Here is a 19,907-nt window from a genome sequence, read left to right as displayed (position 1 = left end):
ATCCCAATATATGCTTATATCTATTGAAATACAGGCTCGATATGGGCGGAAATGATACCATTTCAAAGATGAAAGTCTTATTTATGAAATAGAAATTCGAAATGAGCTTCAGTTATTGATGTATCAGTAAAATTTCCCATTTACTGAAATGCAAATATTTTTTGTTTTGGACAGTGCAACATATTTTGGACCCCCAAATGTACACATTTTGGACACCCCCAATTTAGTCTCTTCAAAGTCGAATTTCTAATTTACCCTGGTCAATGAGGCCAAAGCCAAGTCTTATCTTTCGATTGACAGGCATCAATGAGAAGATTCCTGCGTTTTAAATTCGAAATTTCGACAAAAAGTTATTGTGTAGGGTAAAATGCCCAATAGTGGACCCCCTAGTAGCGGAATTTTGCTCTTCCCGTCATACGGCTTATAAATTTTCAAAACATTAACTCTGCTTGATATCTAACAACAAGCTCTGCATCCCTTCTTCACGATACATACATAAAACACCCAAATACACGACGTTATTCGTTGAAATTAACATTTTAAAGTCTAACTGAATTCGCCCTATAGTAGACCCCCTGGGGGTCCATAATAGGAGATTGCTGCCCTATAGTCGACACTTCATTTGATTTTCATGTCCTGTTTCGGGACGTTCTTTTTCCCTATTATGGACCCCCCAAAATATTCCTATAATGGACACTCTCGTGTTTATTTTTTATAGAATTGTAAAAAATCAACTAATTTGACTTTCCATAGCATTTCCAACGCATGTAATCAAATCATAGGACTGTAAGGTAGGTTCTCCCGATAGAATTTCATAGCAAAATGTTGACATTGTGCAGTAATAATGCAAAAATGGCTGGAGGGTCCACTATTGGTTGGGGGTCCACTATTGGTCACTTTACCCTACGTTCTGAAATTTTCAGTGATGTATACTTTAAAGCATAACGCATTGTAACGCTCGCCTTCTTGAACAAACTTATTTCCTCGAAATTTCATCTAAATATTGCTTTTTCGCACGGGAAACCAGTGACACAGATGCTGAACAATATTAATTTCCTAAATCCAATGGGGGAATTAGCAGCGTTCAGAAATCAGACAAATGTCGCCGGGAGGGTCCAAAATGTGTAGGGGTCCAAATCAAGTTGGTTACCCTAGCTTTCTCGGGAAGCTTATAAAACTGATAAAAACAACGATGCGTGGTGTGCAAAATTCTGTGAAGATTTCGGCTAAACACTCCAGTTCATTCGAATTTCGCCGGAGACTACGACAAAGTGATTGATTTTCGTATCAGTTGTTCAATATTGCGCTAGAAGGTGTCACGCGGAGAGCAGGGTGTAGCAGCCTGGACACAATTTTTCAACAGATTCAGTCAATTTGTTTGTTCCACGTTTTGAGGCGTCAAATTGTTGGTTCAGTGTTATTTGTTTGGATGAAAGTTAAATGAATGGAGACGCTGTAATCTAATATTCTCTGAGACAACTAATAGCCTATTCAGATTGGGCTATTTATGACTTTGTTAAGTGAGAGGGTATCCAATTATTACGAGGTGTTCAGACTGCAGCAAGATAATATATCTTGACGTTTCCATGCTTCCTCATTTGCACGCTAATACAGGGTTGAATTCAAGGAGAGTTTTAAAATTTAATTTGCGAAATCAAGCATTTGTGTGGCGACAATCCAAATTTTTTTTCTGAACAAAGTTTCTACGAAAAAAAATATTAAAAAAAATATGAAAAGGGATTTTCGAAGAATATTTGAAGCTCTCATTAAGGATAATGAGCGAAGCTACATTCATTAGTTGGGTGTGCCGTTCTTCGGGGAATCAGACTATTCCTCAATTTATGTTTAAGTTTAAAAAATATTTTGATTCTGTACTATGATCGAACGGAGATTTGATAGAAAAATTTAGATACTCTTGGGAATTCTCACAAATAAATAAAAAAAGGACGATTGGACCAATTTTCAAGAAATATTATCGAACTAAAATGTATTTCCACCAGTATCTCCATGTATGAAGGGCAACTCAGCAATTTTTTTTTTTTTTTCAAAAATGGAAACTGAACCATTGCGTTCTACTCGACAATCAATGATACAGCTTCTAACAAAATCGAATCGTGTCAATGTGATATAATTTAAACTGGATGTTGGATGAATATGTATAAATTATATGTATAAACCCATTCAAATCGTACAGTTGTCCCACGTGAAAAATGTTGAAATCCAAAGTATATTAAGCCATTCAAGGAGCAGAATTGAAACAATTTATGAAATCATGTTTATTCATGAAATATATTCGTTTTACAACCATTCCTACGTTTTAAATTGTCTTCCGCATTGGCCCTTGAACTTTGAAAATTTATTCGATTTGTTCTATTAAATCTAGGTTTAAGTTATATACTTCATGTTAATTCTAGAGAGCATCTGTTTTTTAAACAATTCATGTTGAATAAGTGGAGAATAAATAATTATCATCATTATTTTTCATCATATAAAATGCTTTCCACAAAACCATCACAATCCGAGTTATTCTTCAGCGCTCAGAAGATTTCCATCTAACATGCATTCGACCCTGGTGCGACAGAAAGAGCATGACTGTCAACTACGAAACGAAATGAAAACAGAGAGAATTTTCTCTCTGGTAAAGAGAGCGTGACGCTTGTCAGTTTTGTTTTGTTGAATTTCTCCCTGCATTCCAGTTAGAACGGAAGCTCTCTCGTAATAATTGTTCGTAATAAATTCTTTTTAGAGGGTATCTTTTGACAGCGCAAAATGTATGGAATATTACGTAAATAATGACATCATAAAGCGCGAGGGGCGGATCACTGTGAAATTTGACTGAATCCAAAATACGTATTGATAAAAATGCGCCAAAAATGTGCCAATTAATTTATTGCGTTGAAAAATGCGTAAAATATCAAATGCGTTAAAAAATGCATCTCAATACTAAATGCGTTAAGAAATGCTTGCTATAAAAATACATAATGCATTACAAATGCATCAAATCGCTAAAAAATGCGTGTTTTTACGAAGTGCGCTTGCTAGATTTGACAGATTTGGCATCATATTTTGACATATTGTTGATCTGTAGCGGAAATAGTCGTAAATATTGACTTTGGCCGCGAATTTAATGAAAATTAAGATCTGTTGACGGTGTTTCCTCTTCCATTTGGTAGAGAGTGCTGAATTTTTCCTGTTCCCGGTATTGAGAAATTTACGAAAAAATCTCAAAATGCAGTTTCACGGAAAAAATGGCCACGTTTAGATCAGTATTAAAACCTGGGTACGACGCCTCAAATTTCATGTTTTGGAGATATGGCATGTGTTATGAGAGTATTTGGTTCATTTGATCCTTGCGGTAAATATCCATTTGTTCACCATCCATTTTGAAAACTCCGGGTGCACGCTCCGGAGATAGATTTCTAGATTTCTGAATCTAGTTTTGGAGCATGCAGTCTTGTTCACTAACCTTTGGAGTTTTCAAAATGGACGGTGAACGAATGGATATTTACCACAATCCCATGCTGGAACAACCATCAGAAATGTTTGTTCCCCGATTGAAATGGCCCCGATTTCGGTCAAATCTGAAACCTGGATTACGACTTATCAAATTTTATGAGGTTACAAAAAAAAATCATAGGAAATATTTTATCGTATATATTCTATAGTAGGTATACTCAACTCTACCAGTTCCCGCTGGTAGTTAGCATAGAACGTTTCTGTTTACTGAAGAGTTTGGAAGAAAAATCAATATTTACATTGGCTTGTCGACTTTCAACCTTTTTAAAAAAATATGTCTACCGTGATTTCAAAAATCCGAACTACTAGGTGTGAAACGTAAGATGAAACTTTAATATTATTGACGGGTAGCCGCCTAACTGCATATTGCCAGTAAGATATTGTGTATCCGGAATAAATTTATACCGCTTTTTATACCGAAGTTGGATTTTTCTCCAGATACAGGCAACTTTCCCAACTTCGGAAGTAGTGCCGTGGATTCCCCTAAAGATGCGCTAAACAACGCATCCATTAGTTTGACAGATAAAACTTCGGAAGAAAGTTCGGTTCGGAAGTCCGGACTTCCGAATTCTAAGTTGGTGCTACGCCGACAATAGGGTAGACTTGTGGGTATCTGTGCGATTATTCACGTAATAATGCTTTGTCATGCATACACGATTTGCGATATTTTAATTGATTCGATATTTCATTTGATTTTCAATAAAATAAAACAATAAATCATCACAAATGTACGTCAAAATAAAATACAAAACCGAAACAAATGACGTCCTGATTACAAATGCATAATAAACTATCCAAATGCATACCCTGATGCGTCAATGCACTATAAAATGTATCAATGCCTACTCAAATGCAGCAATGCCCCAATGCACCATACAATGCCTGAAAATGCGCCAATTTGTACATCAATACGTATGACTGCTTCGAAAATGCGTTAGTGATCCGCCCCTCGATAAAGCGTATTTACCCTGAAACGCCAATTATTATGTTATTAATGGCGTAATCTGAATAGGCTATAACTGTCATACTAAGGGTCTATCTTATTTTAAGAAATAAATCCATACTCAAAAAGCAACAGTTTTACATTTGTATTTGTCAAATATCGAATTATTTTATTTATCATTTTATGGATGTCTTATTGGTCTTGTTAGATAGCACCAGTGTTGAGAAACTCACTCATATGAGCAAAAATTCCTCACTCATTTCTCATTTTTTCCGTGAGTACTCACGCGTGAGTTACTCACGACCTGTGAGAACTCACAAGTGAGCAAACGTGGTTTTGCTCACTCACGAGTGAGGAATTTTTGCTCATATGAGTAATCCAATAAGATTAGTTTTTATTTCTGCCACAATGTAGATGTCAAGTTTTGGCTAATTCTGGTAGTTGTCAAGAAGTACGTAAAAAATTTGTGGCATGAATTTAGGAAAAAACTAAAGAATTTGTCAAATTATACGTATAAGAAATTGCTAATATATTGCTAATATATATGTTAATTAATTGCATAATAATAAATTTCGTTAGTATGTAGTGCATAATTGTTACGACTCCGCGGATTTTGCACATATGGCGCGGTTTGAGTTTCGGGTGAAAATTAAATAAATAAAATTATGGATCTAAAGTAATTGAGAATAAATGTGTTGAAGTTAATGTTGAGATATAATTAACATTTAAAATCAATGTTTATACATGTTTGCCTTTTTCGTACATGCGATATATTCACTTCAAAGACGATTTTTTAATAGAAGGCCCCGAGACACATAATACCAATTGACGAATAGAGATGATGGTTGTGTGTGCGTGTGTGTTTTTGTGCATGTGCGTGTGCGCGTGTGCTTGTGTGTGCGTGTGTTCGTGTGTGCGTAGGTTTGAGTTTGAGTGTGCGCGTGTGTGTGTTGATGTGTGCGCGTGTTTGGGTATGTTTGTGTGTGTCGCGTGTGTGTTTGTTTGTTCGCGTATGTGTTTATGCACGCGCGCTTGAATATTTATTTTATTGTTTAAACTCTATGCAAGTTGGCTTAGGCATTAAATTTTAACTAAAAAATTTAATAATAATAATATAAAGAACATGCAAAACAGTTACCATATATTCAAAGCTAAGGGTTGTCATACTAATGGCGATTTGTTCAGATTCATTCCACTTCATTTTGGTACAAGTGTGCATAGAGCGGCAAAATATAAATTAAGAAACTAAATCACCAATATAATCCATTATGGCGCTACGGTGTCACAAAATGTAAGCAACGTAGTAAAGAGACATTCCGAGGGGTGTCTCAACGTATGATGTAATATGCAATAGACCATGTCGAAAAAGGGTAGTTGTTCCATTATTAATAACATGCTCTTATATCAATAACACTTGCAAATCGAACAATTTTGGGGTAATTTGTGTCGTTTTAAGCACTGCTGAAAAAATCTCATACATTCTTTGGTATTAATTTGGGTACAAGGAACGAATTCAAGGAGTAGTAATCCTAATATGTTAAAAATCGTGTTTTGATTTCTGAGTTTCGAAATAAAGTTTTGAAAAATGTAATTCAAATTGTTAACAACTGTTAAATTTGTGTAATTTTTCAATTATTGCACCCCTTGACTATCGCTTTTGGGCCTTTTGAGACGTAAAATACTGTCCGTTGCCTAATGTGGTGAGATTCACGAAGTGAACTATATTGTTAATCTTCTACAGTCCCTTCCCAATTTTGGCAACACGACCGGATTTTAATGTTGCCAAAAACGGGAAAAAAATTTCATACAAAAATTTCAATTTTTTTTGTTTGCATGATTGAAGCTAAATACTTAGAATATGTACTACAAAGTATGCGGAGAGTGTTTAAGTGATGCACGTCCATCATAATTGTCATTTTTGCGATATTATTCATAACTCGAAGATTGTAGCTCAAACAAAATTGAAACAAACTCAAGAATAGTAATCAAACGATAATGTAACTAATTAGCCAATTTCATAATAAAAATTTAATAATAAATAATATTTGAAATTAACAATAGCGTCGGCCATGTCCTTACAAAAAATTGTAGTGATGAAAAAACGTTTATATAGTAGTCCATTGAAGTGCTGACTTCAATCTGACATCTCATATAAATTTTAGTCCACCGAAAATGCTTGTTTTTATCATAATTCTCTATATAAATCAAATAGCCATCCGACGGATACAAGATGACTAAATGTGCTACAAATTTCGGATTCTTATATAATGGATTTTGATAGAGGCAAACTTTCTTGTTGTCGGTGTGATTGAGAGTAAAGTTCTGTGCACAATTTTTGCTGACATTATGGAAAAAGAACGCAAGGCATAAGACGTTCCATTGTTTTAGAAAATGGTAACGGAAATCTTCATTCTGCACATTGGTCAAGCGTAGTGCGAGTATGGGTTACCTACACCTGACTCACTAAAACCAAATCCCTTTGAACTAGTCGGTCTCCTAGAACTCAACTCATGAATTTTTGTTTATTGTCGTCAATCATGTTTGTAGACCGTTTGATACAGATTTAATCTGGAATCGAGTGGTGGTACATTAATTCAGTGGAAGCACCCACTATTCGTATAGAGCCGCATATAAACCCTAATGACATTCACTTTTGGTTTTGTTTATCCTATTAGATATTAATAAAAAGGTTTTATCTCTAAAAAGTAATAAAAAAAATATTTTCGAGGTTATTGCCAAAATTGGGAAGAAAATGTTGCCAAAATCGGGGGTAGACAAAAACAACTTGTTGCAAGAAAATCGGTTAAGAGCTTCTATGTGAAAATTTGGCTAATGTTTTTTATGGCATTTTGTGAAAACACACACACACACACACACACACACACACACACACACACACACACACACACACACACACACACACACACACGCACACACGGACAGACAGACATTTGTTCAGCTCATCGAGCTGAGACGAATGGTATATAACACTATGGGTCTCCGGGACTTCTATCAAAAGTTCGAATTTGGAGTGAAATGATAGCCTTTCGGTACAACTTAGTTGTACGAGAAAGGCAAAAATATTATACAGGGTTACCGCTCCATGAATTCATAAATTGTTGCGAATGTTTTTGATATAGGAGCATGGTATAAAGAATGAAACGATTACTAAATAAATGTAGTTATTTGTTGTTTACAACAATTTTATTAATTAAATAAGGTGGTTTGAAGTATAGATAGTAGTATCTATAGATGAGCGAAAGCATGGCTGAGTCGATTTTTTTGCCCGTGCACACGTGCATATGACGTCACAGCCCTTATCGTTTCCATTGAAATCGTGACGTCATGCTCGTTGTGGAGACACGTTTGACAGTTCGTTTGGAGACAGTGGATTTATCTTCGCTCATCTATATATTCCACTATCTATAGTTTGAAGTACTGAAGTATTTACTTTTAGCCATATTTTTAAACCCCTATACCGTAAAAATAATAAATTAACAATTTTCTTCTATTCGAAAAACACTGTAGAACAGAGGTTCCCAAACTTTTGGATATGCGACCCACCTAGCAGAATCTCATATTGCTTGCGACCCACCAGGTACCAAATGCATTGATTTTGTGAAATTAGATAAAAATGAGTTCGCGTTAGATTGGACAAATTTTAATAAATTTCTTTATATCCCATCATTGTATTTATCAAATTTTTTTTATTGGATTTGGATTGGATTTGGATGGAATTTGAATTGAATTTGGGTTTGATTTGGATTGGATTTGAAATTTATTCAGATTGAATTTGAATTGGATTTAGATTTGATTAGGATTGGATTTGGATTGGATTTGAATTATATTTGGATTGACTTTGAATTAGATTTGGATTGGATTTTAAATAGATTTGGATTTGAGTTAGATCGGATTCGATTTGGATTAGGATTGTTTTTGGATTGGGTTCGGGGCTTACATTTGGATTGTATAGGACTTCTTTCTACTTGCCCAAATATCGTATAACAAAAAAAGGCCGTTGACCTCGTTAGGTTTGTTGTTCTTTAATCATCCAATCATTAGTTAAATCCTAATTCAAAATATGGAATAGATTTGTGGGACAAAATAGTAACAAAAATTTAAATTAATATTTGTCTTTCGCGACCCACCACTGAACAGCCCACGACCCCCCTGGGGGTCGCGACCCACAGTTTGGGAACCTCTGGGCTATACAATCACATTTTAAAACTCGACTGAAAAAATGAGAAAAAACTTCGTCGTTCAAACACTAACGACATCTGTTGACTAGCTAGCTGGGCTAATCACGAACTAGGTGGCGGTAGTGACCAAACGTCAAAATTCGATGCACGCGCCACGATTGATCGATTGGCCAACTATGATTATTTGAATTGACCAGTAAATCAGTGAACGATGGAAATTTGTAGAGTGTTATGTCTGTTCGTTTGTGCTTGAACTAAATTATCGAACCACGTCTGGTGGTACGGAAATTTATTGAAAATTTTAAATAATATTGTAAGCTTTGACTAAAACGCATGTCCCTTCTAGCTATTTTTATATTCGTAGTCTACGCACCCCAAACACAAACACACACCAAAATACAAACACGCAACTAAACACAAACATGCACCCAAAACTTAAACACACAACTAAACACAAACACGCGCTTAATACAAACATGAGCCTAAATACAAACACGCACCTAAACACAAACACCCACCTTAGCACAAACACGCACCCAAAACATAAACACGCAACTAAACACAAACACGCACCTAAATACAAACACGTGCCTAAATACACACACGCACCTAAATACAAACACGCAACTAAACACAAACACGCACCTAAATACAAACAAGCAACTAAACACAAACACGCACCCAAAACACGAACACGCATATAAACACAAACACGCACCTAAATACAAACACGCAACTAAACACAAACACGCATCTAAATACAAACACGCGCCTGAATAGAAACACGCACCTAAACACAACACGCACCCAAAACATAAACACGTAAATAAACACAAACACGCATCTAAATACAAACACGCGCCTAAATACAAACACGCAACTAAACACAAACACGCACCAAAACACAACACGCACCCAAAACATAAACACGTAAATAAACACAAACACGCATCTAAATACAAACACGCGCCTAAATACAAACAAGCAACTAAACACAAACACGCACCCAAAACACGAACATTTAAATACAAACACGCAACTAAACACAAACACGAACATGCATATAAACACAAACACGCACCTAAATACAAACACGCGCCTAAATACAAACACCCAACTAAACACAAACACGCACTCAAAACATGAACACGCATATAAACATCTCAATACAAACACGCGCCTAAATACAAACACGCACCTAAAACACAAACACGCAACTAAACTCAAGCACGCACATAAATACAAACACGCACCTAAACACAAACACGCACCTAAACACAACACGCACCCAAAACATAAACACGTAAATAAACACAAACACGCGCCTAAATACAAACACTTGCCTAAATACACACACGCACCTAAATACAAACACGCAACTAAACACAAACACGCACCTAAATACAAACAAGCAACTAAACACAAACACGCACCCAAAACACGAACACGCATATAAACACAAACACGCACCTAAATACAAACACGCAACTAAACACAAACACGCACCCAAAACTTGAACACGTATTGCGATTCTCTTCTAAAATTAGCAAACTGGCTCACCGGTTACGCGCCGGGTCCCATGCGCCGAGTTGTGCGCCATGCAAAAAGTAAATAAAGCAATGTCAAACCGATGCGAGCTTTCGGTGAGCTTTTCCACATTCGCTTCTAAGGTATGCAACATATTGTCGTCCCTTTAAAGGAAATACTATCGACAGACATATGATTTCTGTACAGTGATACACGTACCATGTTGTACGCGTACAGCAGCAGGATGACACACATATTTTTTACCATTCGCTGTGTTACTATTGTATTATCTGCGTTACATACAGATTTTTCTTACAAAATAATAAAAATTTATTTTCCATTTTTACATGACCTGTAAATATATTAATAAAATGTAAATACATACGTTCGTTAAAATCCGGCCTTTTGCTGATTATTTTAAACATTTTTATTGTTGTTCAAAACACACTTGGTGAATTTTCGATTGATGTAAAGAAACACTAAACACGGTTCCCGCTCCAATCGTGGAAATTCTTCGATATGCAAACCAGGCATTGTCCGTTGTCTTAAAAAATATGTGAGTATTTATTATTATATTCTTTATTATCGTGATTTAAAAAAAATAGTGTAGGGTAAAATACCCAATAGTGGACCCCCTAGTAGCGAAATTTTGCTCTTCCTGGCATAAGGAGTGGAAATTTTCAAAATATTAATTTTGCGTGGTATCTAATATCAAGCTATGCATCTCCTCTTCACGATGCATACATAAAACACTCAAATACTCGACGTTATTCTTTGAAATTAACATTGTAAAGTTGGACTAAATTTTCCCTATAGTAGACCCCCTGGGGGTCCATAATAGGAAATTGCTTCCCTATAGTCGACACTTCATTTGATTTTCATGTTTCGTTTCGGGACGTTCTTCTTCCCTATTATGGACCACCGCAATATTCCTCTAATGGACACTCTCGTGTTTATTTTTATAGAATTGTAAAAAATCAACTAATTTTACTTTCCATAGCATTTTCAATGCATGTAATCAAATCATAGGACTGTAAGGTAGGTTCTCCCGATGGAATTTCATAGCAAAATGTTTCCATTGTGTTGTATTAATGAAAAAATGTCTGGAGGGTCCACTATTGGTTGAGGGTCCACTATTGGGCACTTTACCCTACAATCTGAACAATCACAGTGAATTTTTCATTCTTCGGATTTTTCGTTTTCCTGACTTTGTAGATCTTTGCTGATTTAAGGATACTCCAAAAGGATTTCTCACATTTTCTGGTATCCCATTTTCTTAGATTCTAGAGCTTCGATTAGATCATTGCCATGACCTTAACTTCACAGAATATCTTCAGACACGTTTTACTCCGTAAATCATTCAAGTTCTCAATATTCCCACATTCTTTAAACCCTCCCGGGTAATCAAATACTTCAGATTTCTTAGATTCCTGCGTTATTCAGAGTTTGACAAATTATTTCAATTTTCGTTGATTTTTCAGTAATACGGAAATGGTGAAATGGCCTAGATTCTCAAAAATATTTAAACCATTCTGCAAGTTCAGTAGACCCTCTAGAGTGTCCCAGATTTCTTTTTTCGGTTGGGTTTTCGGATCGGGATCATTTTTTTAATCCAATTTCTTACGAATGCCATAGGCTATAGGCCATAGCTTATCCAGAATTTACAGATTCATCATGTGGTAATGCGGGACATTTTCCAGGCATGGATCAAGCAGGCTGAATCCAGGGCAGTTCTGCATAATCCGAGAAGTCTGGACACTTTATGTTAAAATTAGTAAAAGGATTGATGGAGATATCTGTGCTGTTAAGTATTACTTACACAAATAAATTTTCTAATTCTTTTTGATCGATAATCAAATATAAAACACTTAAGAAGAACACTTCTTCTGTAGGCGATGAAATATTCATTTAATTGTTGAGAAATAATTAGTTCACATATAAATAGAAAATATGTTGACGTTTCCTTTTGATAAGAAATATTTACAAGAAACTGAGAAAAAAGATCAGCGTTCCAGACTTGTCTGAAAATTAGATATCAAAAAAAGCTGATAATGGCAAAAGAAAATCATTTAAGGTCATCAATTATAACCAGAACAAACAGTTACAATATTTTTTATAAATATATGCCTACTGAACGTATCATTTAGTAAATTTAGTGAAATGATGTGGCATATAAATTTCTAATATAAGTAATTTGAATAAAATGGAATATAAAATATATCGCCGACGAACACGTTAATTGGTCGCTTTCTTATTCCAACAAGAAAAAAGACATTTTTCTTATTATGTTTTACCGTCAATGATGGGTAGTGACCGCAACCAGATGGCGCCATTGTTTGCGTTACTAGCATTGCTTGCATTCAAATTTGCTTCGCACTGTACCTGTAACGTTGTATACAACGGGCGCAGAGCAGGGTACGTATCAGCGTAGAATCATCATTGCTTGGGTAATACCACCGTGATTCTGGGTGACAGATATATGATTTTATGTTGTACAGTGATTTTCGCATCATATATCTGTCACAAGTAAAAGATATTCTTCATTGGAATTGTTCGAGTTTTAGTAGGGGCAGTAGGGGCAATATGAACATACGGGGCAATATGAGCCACCTTCATTTTGAGCTTATTGACAAGTATTATCATGTAAAAGTTATATGATCTTTAAAAGGATGCTCCACATATGCATCAACGTGAAAACCGCATTAAAATTCAATTCAAACATGAAAATACACTTGAAAATGTAAATTTTCGCTGCATAGGCAAAATTATTATAAGATTTGAAGTTTATAAATAAGGTTTTGACACAAATTTGATTAAAATACAGGTAAAAAATAAACCATAATCAAAAGATATATTAAAATTGAATATTGTGCACACATGTTTGTATTGATACAAATCTCAATTTATCATAAAACTTTGTTTCCCCAAAACCAGTCTCTATGGGGCAATATGGGCATACCTGCACAGAGCAAGATATTAGGCCTTAAAATGCGAACAAGTTCAAATTTCAGTAGTCAAATACAAAAATATTATCATATATGCATAGATTCATTACGGAAAATTTACAACAGCGCATTACTGCGATCGAAGCAGAAAAAATGATCATTGACCAATTGAAATGTGGTTATTCAAACGGTGAAGAGTGGCAAATCGGTTCAGTCCGCTGTTGTACGGTTTATTAATTTTATTTGGTATGAAATACTCCAAGCTGTTGTAGGAATATCATATTCTTCCATATTACGATACTTTTTTCGCCTAAATAAACGTTTTGGATGGGTGGCCCATACTGCCCCAAATGGTGGCTCATATTGCCCCGTATAGTCGGGAACACACATTGAAATCGATACATTTTCAAAAGTGCATTCCAACAATTTCCAAACGCATTTTTCGTCATTCTTCGACGTAATATAAAAGGTAACATTCTCTAGTATAAGTGAACTACATTTGAATGATGTTTTTTTGAGCTTTTCAACGCTTTTCGGAACGATTTCCTTAGGTGGCCCATATTGCCCCGATCACCCCTATTTAGTTTTTTGCTTTTCTTTCGCCTCCGTTGAGTTTGGTATATTGTTTAAGTGGATCTTAGTGGTGCAATTGTGTTTAATTTGTTATTTATTTAATATTCTAAACATGAGTTGTGTAAGTACCACAATATGATAAAATACCTCAGCGGCGCACAACTAAGCGAGGCAGAGGTGAATGAGCAAAATGCTATATTATCTCGAGAATCACAATATCTAAATACAAACACGCGCCTAAATAGAAACACGCACCTAAACACAAACACGCACTCAGAACATAAACACGTAAATAAACACAAACACGCATCTAAATACAAAAACGCGCCTAAATACAAACAAGCAACTAAACACAAACACGCACCCAAAACACGAACATTTAAATACAAACACGCAACTAAACACAAACACGAACATGCATATACACACAAACACGCACCTAAATACAAACACGCGCCTAAATACAAACACCCAACTAAACACAAACACGCACTCAAAACATGAACACGCATATAAACATCTCAATACAAACACGCGCCTAAATACAAACACGCACCTAAAACACAAACACGCAACTAAACTCAAGCACGCACATAAATACAAACACGCACCTAAACACAAACACGCACCTAAACACAACACGCACCCAAAACATAAACACGTAAATAAACACAAACACGCATCTAAATACAAACACGCACCAAAATACAAACACGCATCTAAATACAAACACGCGCCTAAATAGAAACACGCACCCAAAATACAAACACGCACCACCATACAAACACGCACCTCAACACAAACATGTACACGTATATTTCATGATCTTCAATTGACTTAAGAAATTCGCATTTTCAATTAGGGTCTGTTCACAAATTACGTAACGCAAAAATCCGAGTTTTTGACCCCCTCCCTCCCCCTTGTAACAAAAAGTAACATTTTTTGTACCCCCTCCCTCCCCCATGTAACGCGTAACTGTGAAAATTTTAAAGGCAGATTTATTTTCCTTCACCGAAACATTTGGGTTTTGCTGTTTTTTTAACAGGTTTTAAGTGGTTGAGCTAAAATGCGCTTTGAATGAAAACTCTCTGGGTTTCCTTGGCTTAGTTTGGATGATCTAATCATGAAACATAATACCAATCAAAGCGACGTTCCCGAGGTCGTTCCATCAAATAATATAATCTGTAAAAATCGTGAATATTCTTCGTGAGCCAAAAAATCCTCGAAATGTAGCCACAATTTTTCAAACAAAAGTCGACGTCTTTAAGAATTAAAAAAAAAAAAACTTCAATATATCCAGCTCTGAGATAAAAAGTTTAAAACTACATAGACTAACATGGGACAATTATGATTGGTATGGTTTTGAAGAGGATATATCCTATAGGTTGATGCGTATTTATCGTCTTGATCATGACATGTCAGCAATTAATTCAATCAGTGTTAAAAAATATTTAAAATATTTTTTATTCGCGTTATGCGTAACATTTGGTAGTACCCACCCCCTCCCCCACCTTTTAGTGTAACAAAGTATAACACAAGTTGGACCTCCCCCCTCCCCCCAAAAGCGTTACGTAATTTGTGAACAGACCCTTAGAGTAGAGTGGGGTAAGAGTACGCACTTAGTTTTCAATCGATCATGTGGCCCTTATGAAGCAAGCTTCTGCATATCAAATCAGTGTCGATGATTCATATACTCTTCTTTTATGTTACCCAGTGGAAAAAATATTGAAATTATTGAAATTCGTTTTAGTAGAACCCTTATTGCAAGACAAGTGAAAAACGCACTCTTACCCCACCGGTGGGGTAAAAGTGCGCATCGGGTGGGGTAAGAGTACGCATTTATCCAATCATATGCTTTAAGTATATATTAACACAAATAAGATCTAATAACATTTAATTGATGTTAAATGAGCACATATTAGGGAATGTTTAAAGATTACGTAACTCTTAAAGGGGGAGGGGGTCCTAAAAATGTGCACTTTCATACGAAAAACCATTGTTTTTTATATATACAAAAAACTACAGATGTAAAAATATATATCAGGTTTCGCGTGGTGTATACAAAGGCATTTTCCTTAAAGAAAGTCCACCAATCACGTAACGTAAAATTTGGCTATTTCATCACCCCTCCCCCCTATCTTACACTATTTGTATGAATCCTCTAAAAATTATATGGATCGTCACACATCTCGCAACCCCTCCCAGCTAAGCGTTGCGTAATTTATGAATGTTTCTTTTGATCAAATGAAATTATCATTTAGATGAAATTGTGTTTTCGTACTATGTTTAGGTGTACAACAAGTCCTAATACAATTTCATTATTTCGCTTCAGTGCTTTGTTCGCTAAGTCCTTTCTAACACCGAATTACTTCAACTTATCCTAAAAACTTGTGATAATTTCGAATTCTGTCCCTTTTTTCTTAGTTGTGGATCTTTACGCTTTAGAAGAAGTCTTATTTCGGCCGGAGATACGGGTTTGACATCATAACTTGAAGATTCATATGCGTACTCTTGCCCCACCGGTTCCTGCGTACTTTTACCCCACAGTCCCAAAAATTATTCAAGTAATGGTTTTGACTTTTTGGAAAACCAACCGGATTGGTGTTCTGTACCATAAAGTACTCTATACAATAGGTTATCGAAATGGTATAATGCTCACCTGATTGAACGTATATATGGTAATGAAATACTAGTTGCGGAAATCCAATTATTTTTAGCAAAATGACCAAAAAGTTATCTAACTCCATATCTCCCTTGTTGTTTATTCAAATCGTTTACAATTACACATGATAATAGTTGACCAGAATACCTATCAAACTGATGCAGTGGTGCTAGTTTATCTTTTTTTATTACTTCAAAAAATCGAAAACGTACTCTTACCCCACGCGCACTCTTGCCCCACTCTACTCTATTGCTAACTTTACAGTATATATATTTTTAATACACCTATTTCCTCACTTACTCACAAAAAAAAACGAATGAGTGGTTTTACTCACTCAGGCGTGAGTTTCCTCACGCGTGAGTGCTCACCATACTTGTGAGTACTCACGCGTGAGTAGAACTGGTTCAACTCATATGAGTGAGTGAGTGAGGATGGAACGAACCATGCTCACTCATTTCCCAACACTGGATAGCACCAGCCATTCTTATGACCGGGTAAATTTACAATTTTTTAATTTGTCTCTGAAAAATTAATTCGGGAAATAAGATGAACATTTGTTGCGGATCAAGCAATCGTTGGTCACTAAGGGTGACTACCAGTTCTTTATACCAACTAATAACTACGGACTATTTTTTCATTCAAATTCAAACAATTGATTTTTATATGTAATTATGTTGATATGTCGTAGTTCTAATTCACAATGTAAGGGAGCGTCCACAAATTACGTAACGGGGGGGAGGGGGGTTGGCCAAAGTGTGACGATCCATACAAAATTTTTAGACGTTTCATACAAAAAGTGTGACATAGGGGGGAGGGGGGGTTGAAAATGCCTTGCGTTACGTAATTAATGGATCTTCCCTAAGAGAAGTTGCTGTTATTTGTTATCATTGCTTATTAAGTACAGTTGTATCTTGTAAATATTTAGTTCAGTACCACCATCATTGGGGCTATACATAGTCTGTTGATGAAGTTACCAATAAACAATAAACCGAATTTCCAACAAAATTCCTAACACACGTTTATAATAAAGAGCTGTTCCAAGTTACAGAAGTTTGGTCTTTTCTTGACTGCAAAGTTCTACGGACGTCAATAGGTTATGGGCGACAGCAAGAAAGAAGTGGCCGTTCACGGTGTCGGACGAGTACTTGGGATGTATCCGAGAAAATAATACGACCAAAGAAATGTGGAAGGTTCTTGAAGATACGTTTGCCAAGAAATCGGCCGGAAAGCAAACGGTAATTAGAAAGCAGATCGCTCGTCTTCAATTGAAGGAAGGGACATCATTGCGCGCCCACCTGCTGAAGTTTGAGGACCTCATTCGACAACTCCGAGTGGCCGGCTCAAATCTTGAAGAAAGCGATGTTTGTGCAGCCTTAAGTTTAACGCTTCCGGAGTCGTATGGCCCCCTTATGACCGCTCTTGAAAATCTTCCGGAAGATGAATTGACTTATGAGGTGATGAAGACCCGGTTGCTTAGTGATGAATCGAAGCGTTTGGATCGAATGCATAGTTATGAAGAAAAACCTACTGCATTTGCCGGAGATCAACGCCGGAGACATGGAAGCGAGAAGTTTAACGGAAAATGTCATGGCTGTGACGGGTCTACTACGAAAGGCCGAATCACGAATGGCCGAATAACAAAAGGCCGAAAGCAAAAAAGGCCGAATGCACAAAAGGCCGAAACCGCAAAAGGCCGAAATCACATAAGGCCGAATCACAAAAGGCCGAAACCACAAAAGGCCGAATGAAATCGGCAGACCAACAAAGTGGACCGGAGCGAGCGCGCACTCGCTCCGGTCCACTTTGTTGGTCTGCCGATTTCATTCAGACTTTTTTTATTCAAATACTTAATATAATTTAGAATATTCGGATTATTTTGTGTTAAGTTATACAGCTTTTAGTCAAAAGCATAATGATTGGAAAAGTCTATTTTGTTTAGCTTCTGATGTCGCAATTAGATCATGAGTAGTGCGCATCATTAGCACAACTATGCATCATGAAGCGCACAACTCCTACATTGATGCAAATCGGCAATTCGATTCTGTGAGCCATGAATCCGATGGAATTTAACTCGGGCTCTTGCATTAGATTTGGGAATTTAACTTTTCCCAATACTACTGATAATGCAAAGGAAGAAAAAAGAGAGCTCTTTGATTACTCCGTGGCTTTAAAGTGCTAATATTTATACGTATGTTCATCCTTCCATTACTGCAATGTAGTTTGATCTATTATGGATTCAAATTGACTCTGTAAACACTTGAAAGATTGAGCTTCGACGTTGAACTGACGTTAAATACCTCAACTGAATAAGATTGATTAGATCGCTGCTAGTAGTTGCAAAACACGTGGACAAGTTTCTCTTAATGGGGAAGCATAATAAAAGTGAACGTAAATTTGTGAATATTCCAAGTTCTCTTAATTGAAAGATTGAAACTTTTGTAATGATTCGGCCTTTTGTTTCATTCGGCCTTTCGTGGTTCGGCCTTCTGGGTTTTCGGCCTTTTGTGGTATGCTAGAACATTTTCGGCCTTTTGTGATTCGGCCTTCTGTGGTTCGGCCTTTTGTGATTCGGCCTTTTGTATTGATCCCGCTGTGACAAGCGTGGTCACATGAAGAAGGATTGAAGGAATGAATAAGCCCAAAGCCAACTCAGCGAACGAATTAAGGTCAGTCGTGTTCATGGCAGACAGTGCGATAAAACGGAAGAGCTGCGGTGAAAAGCTCGAGTTTCTGCTGGACTCCGGGGCCAGCGATCATATGGTTAATGCGAAGCACCATCTTTCAACCGTAGATACCTTGAAGCAACCAGTGTACATCGACATAGCTAAGAATGGCGAATCCCTAGTGGCTAAGGAAGCAGGTGTCATCCGTGGAATGAGCAATTATGGCGTACTGATGCACGCGAAGGATGTACTATACGTTCCGGCTCTCAGGGACAACCTCATGTAGGTGAAGAAGTTAACCAAGACTGGTGTTGAAGTTGTCTTTAACAACAAGATGGTGATGCTGAAGATGAAAGGTAAGACTATTGCAACGGCGCATCTACGAGGAAACCTTTACGTTCTTGATATAGCGGTACAACGAGCTAATGCTAGCTTGGCTGAAGTGGAGTGTGCTGAACTGTGGCATCGTCGGCTTGGTCACATCAGTGAAAGCGGTATGGCTACAATGGTGCGTGAAAATCTTGCCCTTGGTGTATGTTTCAAAACGGAGAAGTTGAAGTTCTGTAACGTGTTTGTCCTCGGTAAACACAGCCGGAAGCCATTCAATGGTGCAAGAGATCGGGCAACTCGACCGTTGGGACGTATCCATTCTGATGTGTGTGGACCGTTTGAACCTATGTCTTGGGATGGACACCGCTGCTTCGTTTCGTTTATTGACGATCACTCTCATTTTGCTGCCGTATATCTGTTAAGAAAGAAATCAGAGGTATTTCAAGTATTTCAAGAGTTTGCGGCGATGGCAACAGCAGCATCTGGTAACAAGATCTCAAAACTTACGGTAGACCAGGGACGTGAATATTGTTCGAATAGCCAGAAGCA

The 19,907-nt window shown here is 36.7% G+C and overlaps 1 protein-coding gene across 3 annotated transcripts in view; it reads left to right on the top strand.

Moving 5' to 3' along the window:
* LOC134227769 (peroxisomal membrane protein PEX13) overlaps positions 1-19,907 on the top strand; it is a 47,788-nt gene that overhangs the window by 2,021 nt on the left and 25,860 nt on the right. The window lies entirely within an intron of this gene.

Source organism: Armigeres subalbatus, chromosome 3 (genome assembly GCF_024139115.2).
Source record: "Armigeres subalbatus isolate Guangzhou_Male chromosome 3, GZ_Asu_2, whole genome shotgun sequence".
Classification (NCBI taxonomy): Eukaryota; Metazoa; Arthropoda; class Insecta; order Diptera; family Culicidae; genus Armigeres; species Armigeres subalbatus.
The sequence above is the reverse complement of the archived record's forward strand: the minus strand, read 5'-3'. Positions and strand labels throughout refer to the sequence as shown.